The sequence below is a fragment of the Rutidosis leptorrhynchoides genome, chromosome 3, assembly GCF_046630445.1.
Source record: "Rutidosis leptorrhynchoides isolate AG116_Rl617_1_P2 chromosome 3, CSIRO_AGI_Rlap_v1, whole genome shotgun sequence".
NCBI classification, from domain to species: domain Eukaryota; kingdom Viridiplantae; phylum Streptophyta; class Magnoliopsida; order Asterales; family Asteraceae; genus Rutidosis; species Rutidosis leptorrhynchoides.
In genome coordinates, this window is record NC_092335.1 from 642,643,261 (window position 1) to 642,650,635 (window position 7,375).

A 7,375-nucleotide genomic window follows, 5' to 3' on the forward strand; every position below is an offset into this window, starting at 1 on the left:
GTTCCGAGTGTTTTCAGGTGCATAACTATATGTATCACTCTTTTCTTCTGTAGATGAAGTGCGGTTGGTTCATCCTCTCGATTGAGGTATTTTCAAGAATCATGACAGGTTTGAACGCAGATTGTAATCGTCAAGATACAAATGAGGTTTAGGATGAAATCAAGTGGCAGACTTGAAGAATTGTTTAGTTTCATATGTTATAATCAATATTTTAATTCTTTTTAATTGTCCAATGTTATTAGTCCACAGTTAACAGTCCAATAATTCATATATAGTTTAATATATAATATTCGAATTAATTAATATGTATCGTGACCCTTGTACATGTCTCAGACTCGATCACAACTCAAAGTATATATATTATTGTAGAATCAACCTCAACCCTGTATAGCTAACTCTAGCATTACTGCATATAGAGTGTCTATGGTTATTCCAAATAATATATATAGATGCGTCGATATGATATGTCAAAACCTTGTATACGTGTCCCGATATTTAAATGTGTAAATATCAGTAATTAAACGACGATAAATAAATTACGTAAAATAAATAACAGAAATTAAATGACGATAAATAAAATTGCGATAAATTGCGATAATTAAATGTAATAAGGAAGTAACAGTTAGCTAGGATTTTGTTAGCGTGGATTCTTAACAAAATTTTTCTCATAACAAATTTTATTTTTATACAATGTTTTCTTCATTATGCCACTTGTTGGATTCTGGTAAGTCAAAATCTAAATATGAAATTGAATGAAAATGGTTATTCTGCGGTGAACGGATACGTATATCGGTGGTTGTAAGTAGGATAGTAAATGACTGTTGAATCAGCTTCGACGAATGTACAGTGTAACTTATTAAGGTGAAATCTAAATATTCCTCGAGTATTACCTATCCGTTAAAGTATTTTCACCATTAACAGTTTGTACGAAAGAATTTTTAATTACAATCTTTATGAAAATATACTTACATATATATTTTCTTCAGATGTAATTATAGATTTAATGAGTTAATATAATATTAATCTCATTTGATTTACCGTTAGAACTAGAATACATAATCTCTAAAACATTAGAGATTACATCATCGCCAGGAAGAACGAAGTTAATTGATATAGAACGATACGTAGAATGATGATTATACTCGAGGTACAGAATGAGATGTTGAGGCATGGATTGTTGATGGTACTGGTGCTATTACTGATAGTACTGTTGGTGCCGGTGATGTTGCTGAAGCTGGTAAATTTTGCACCATATTCTCCTAATTGATTACTCGAGCGCGAAGTTCGTTGACTTATTCTATTATTCCGGGATGATTGTGGGTCGAAACGAGCGAATGAATAAGGTTTAGAATTTGAGATAGTATATAATCATGGTGAGATATTCAGGAAATGATGGTGAAAATGGTGTTTCGGATTGGTTTGCCGGTAAGTGCTTCAGATTCTTTGTCAAGAGGGCAATTCGGTTGGTGGAAAGGATCGCCTTCTTCGCGTCTCCATTGGTTAAGTTGACTACGAACCCATCAGATGAATGGGGATGGTTGATTGGTTGATTCATCCTGGTGACGCTGCCTCCGGAGCTTAGGTGAACATCCATGTCGGAATAGCTGTCGGAATAACAATCGGAATAGCTATCGAAATCAGAGGGACTCGAACTGGTTGAGGGATTCATCTCGTACGATCAGATGAAGGATTTTCGATAAGAAATAGATTATAGGATGTAGATTAGTACCCCGCAATACATAATTTACATATGCATATATAATACTAAAATCCCATAAGTTATGGAGGAATCTACGGAAGCTGTCAGGCAAAGTGTATAGTAACAGATACGCTAAGATATGAATTTTGCCTATACACTATTCATGCAATCAATGCAGTAAGATGTGTCTAGACTAAGAGTAATAAGTAGGTAATTTCCTAAGGATGATAAGCAGATGATTTCCGACTAGAAATGATAAGCAAGACTTTTTGACATGCAGACACGGTCGAAGTCCAGACTCACTAATGCATCTAAGCAACTATTAGTTAGACACACTAATGCAAGACCTGGTTCGCTAAGACCACCGCTCTGATACCAACTTTCATGCCGTGTCCTAATCCATCTGGACGAATACATTACATTTGGTTACATCACGAGGTACTTGACCTCTATATGATACATTTTACAAACATTGCATTCGTTTTTGAAAGACTAACTTTCATTACATCGAAAGTTGATGACATGCATACCATTTCATAATATATCCAACTATAATTGACTTAATAATAATCTTAATGAACTCAACGACTCGAATGCAACGTCTTTTGAAATATGTCACGAACGACTCCAAGCAATATCTCTAAAATGAACGAATGCACAGCGGAAGATTTCTTTCATATCTGAGAATAAACATGCTTTCAAGTGTTAACCAAAAGGTTGATGAGTTCATAGGTTTATTATAAAACAATAAAATTCATCTTTTTGATAGACCATAAGATTTAAATCCTGCATGGTACAAATGGGCTCGAATCCTATACCCACCTGTAATGTACATGCGATATCTTTTAAATATAGTACACCTTTCTCGTGTACGAAATCATCTTTCATAAATCTTAGTAACCGTACACATATCTTGTGCACAAAAATAACATACACATAACCTGTGTATAAAATCATTCTCTCGATACATAACATTCACTTTTCATTGCTTTCATAGCTTGGCTTGGTAACCGACCTTAACATATAATGCGCATAATAATATCCCCAAAACAAAACATCTCGTCTGTATAATAATCATATAAACTTCGAAGTACTAAACACCATGCCCACTAGCCTTTCCGTGTAGTGAACATTCTGGGTGGGGGTGTTAAACCCGGTAGCTACCTTTAGGATTCGCGTTAATTAGGCGTGCACTAATTCTCAAAATTAGTGATGTTCCCTAATTCTTAGGTTACCAAGCAATAAGAATCAGGGGAAAAATATTCATATCAATTGTGGCAATTATCACGTCCACATAATTCAATGCTGGCAATTATCACGTCCACATAATTCATTCGAGGAATATTTTGCTTGTGTCTATCTCGTCAAACATTTATAAAAGCATTTCATGTATTCGCAGTTCAAAATGTATTTCAAAAGCATTTAATAAAGCAGTTGTAAAAGTAGCGCATGTATTCTCAGTCCCAAAAATGTAAAGAGTAAAAGGGAATCAAATGAACTCACCATACTGTATTTTGTAGTAAAAATACATATGACGACATTGAACAATGCAGGGTTGACCTCAGATTCACGAACCTATATCATTTGTGTATATATATTAATTCACATAATCATCTTCGAACTAGTTTTTATATATATATAACCTATTAATGGTAATATTTTTATATTAATAATATATTTATATTTTAATTGATATCTTTTATATATAGCTTAATTTATATCTTTTTAATAATAAAAATATAGTGTAATATATATTTATATAAAAATATCTATTTGTAGTAGTACAGATAATGATAAAAATGATAGTAATAATATTGATAGTAATAATAGTGATAATAATGATAATGTTATTTTTGAAAATGATAATTGTAATAAGGATAATAACTTTAATACAAATGATAATTTTACTAAAAATGATGTTTTTACTAATAAAGATAACCATAGTAATAATAATAATAATAATGATAACTTTAATAATGATACTTTTGTTAATGATAACAATAATAATACAGATAATTACCAAATGATACTAATACTAATAATAATGATATTTATAATAGTATAATGATACTAATAATAATACTATTTCATTTTAAATCATTATTCAGTTATAAGTATAATCATCTTTATAATCATATTTGTATTTATAATCTGTATATATATAACTTTAATTAATAACTATTTTTACTTATTCAAAACCATAATCATGATCATAGTGGTGATTTCAATTAACAGAGAAAATAAAAAAAAATTTAACAGAAAACAGCTGGTATTCGATGCACGATGAAGATGAAAACAGGATTTTGATTGTTAAGCTGTTTTAAATAAAAATTATCACTTGAATTGTGTAGTAAAATCTTTATAGAAACTTTATAAATCCTCAATTAATCCAGAAACATCAAAACGAAAACGAATTTGGCTCAAGAACATTTGTTGACTTTTTGAAACCAAAACTTTGACTCAAGAATTAAAAATCGATAGCAAGAATCAGGATATGATATTTTGCAGTAAGGTTAAGTAACATAATCCTAACAAAACTGTTTTAATACATTTTGAAAATTTTAAAGAATTTGATCCTTTTAAAAATATGACACACGAACAGGGGAAGTAGGGGTTCAGCTCTTTTATTTTCTGTTTTAATTCAATCAGTTGGATTGTTTAAACTTGAAAATTGATAATGATAGAGAAAAGGTATTGAGAATGACCGAGTTACAAAAATGAATTTGGTTGATTTTTATGTATCTATTGAATATGAGCCAAGATCCGATTACAGATAAATAAAGACAGAAAATTAAAAGGGTGAAGGGGATTGTTAACAGAATGCATAGTGTAGTCGACAGATAGTACGCAAGTAAACAAAAAATAGAATAAAGAAATAAAAATAGAAAAGGATATTAAACAGAATTTTGGATTTTTATCTTTAAGTTGTAGTGACAGGAATCAAATATGGAGACAAGAAATCAAGATGCAGAGAAAAATTTAGATACGATGGAGATAACTGAAAGAAATTCGATCCTGTATTTGTTTCTATATATATATATATATATATATATATATATATATATATATATATATATATATATATATATATATATATATATATATATCTATATGTATATATCTATATGTATATATATATATATAAATATATATATATATATATATATTACACTTAATAAATATATTAATAATTATGATACAGAAAATATTTATTGTATTAATATTAATAATAGAATCTATAATAATAATATCAAAATGATACTTAATAATAATTATTATATAAATAACTAAAATTTTTAACTATAATAATGATAATATTAGTAATAACATTATTAATAATTTAATAAATGATAGTTTAATAATAATACTTATTTTAATAGTGATAATGACTATTTAATATAAACAATAAGGATAATGATATTTATTAATGAAAATATTGTATATGATTCTTGTAATGATAATAATAACAAATTGTGTTATTTTCTAATACCTATAATAATAATATTCATAATTATATTTTAACTTGTAATTACCTTTAATATAGCAATGCTACAATTTATTAATTATGTATTGTTTACTAATTATATAATATATGATTTAAACATAATATATATATATATATATATATATATATATATATATATATATATATATATATATATATATATATATATATATATATTCATTTTAAATTACTCATCATTATTTTGTATTTTATTTTACATATTTGAATCTAATGTTAAATTTTTAGATTTCATAAATTTCCAATTCTTATACATATTCTTACATTTACATATTTATATATATATATATATATATATATATATATATATATATATATATATATATATATATATATATATATATATATATATATATATATATATATATATATATATACACACACACATTATATCTACAAACAATTGTTCGTGAATCGTCGGAAATAGTCAATGGTCAATTTAATATATAAACATAGTTCCAAAATTTTCAAGACTCAACGTTACAGACTTTGCTTATCGTGTTGAAATCATAAAAGAATAAAGTTTAAATTTGGCCGAAAATTTTTGGGTCTTCACAGTACCTACCCGTTAAAGAAATTTCATCCCGAAATTTGATTGGGATCGTCATGGCTGACAATAAATATGTTTTTATGACGAATATGAGTTGAATAATAGAGTTTTATCACCATTGATTAATAGGGATAAAATATTTTGATTGTGTAAGAAGTACGAGTGAAGCTATCACAAAATAGTGAATTGAATTGAGAAAATAATGATTTGTCTTAACTTCTGTGACGACCCAGAAATTTCTGACCAAATTTAAACTTTATCTTTATAAGATTCTGACACGATAAGCAAAGTCTATTAAATCAAGTCTCAAAATGTTTGAACTATTTTTTTTATGAATGCATTTGACCTTAACAATTCCCGACGATTCACGAACCATAAATTGTAAATAAACGTGTATACATAAAAATATAAATATCAATATATATATATATATATATATATATATATATATATATATATATATATATATATATATATATATATATATATATATATATATATATATTATCATATAATAATTTATGATTTAATTGCTTAAACTAAATATGAAAATATACAAAAATATTTAAGTGGTAATTGAAATGAATATATAAAGATATATGATTTCTATACATAGTTATTATATGTATATTTGGATATATATAAAAAGTTATAGATATTATATAATACAAAATTAATAATATGTAATATAATTACAGGTTAAGGATATAGTATCATAATAGTATTATTATTACTTTCATTATTATTATTAATGCTAATATCAATATTAGTATTAACTATATTATTATTATTATTATTATTGTTATATTAGTAATTAATAAATTCTAATAATTTTAGGGTTATCATAATAAAAATCCTTATTATAAATATTATTATGAGGAAGATTGAAATTTGCAAATTTGTTATGATAATTTATTAGTATTATTATTTTCTAAAATTACCATTTTACTAAATATCATTAATATTGATATCAACCTTATTTTTAGTAATATTTTGATTATTATTATTATTATTTCTGTTATTATCATTATCAGTATTTTTTATATAATTCTAATATTACTAACTGGATGCTTCTTAATATAATTATATTATATAAATTATATATAAAACGCATATGATATGATCGACATCAGATGTAATACTTCAGGTGGAAACAAAATCTGTTGAGCATCTTTTTCAAGTTCATTTTTTTTTCTTATATTACCTATCTGATTTGTCCTTCTTGTCTAATTTTGTTATCAGTCAATTCCAATTAATCAAATCATGTTTCTACAGCAAATATTCGATGGCACATTATATAATATACGTCTCAATTTGTAAAATTTAACAGAGAATTAAGAACAACAGCTTATTCTTTTCTGTTCTTCACCTTTTTCACCATAAATCGATTTCGAACGAATTTTCAAAATGTAATAACGCAAAGATGTTAGGACGCTTACAAGTAAACTTCCTTTAAAGTTTCGAATTCTAATTCTTAAAATCAAACACGGATTCGTGAGTCAAAGTTTTCAAATCAAAAAGTCAAACTTTGTTCCAAGATCAAATTAAAGATTTCTGTTGAAATGGATGTTTGAGAAAGTTTCTAGGGATGATTTAGCATCTA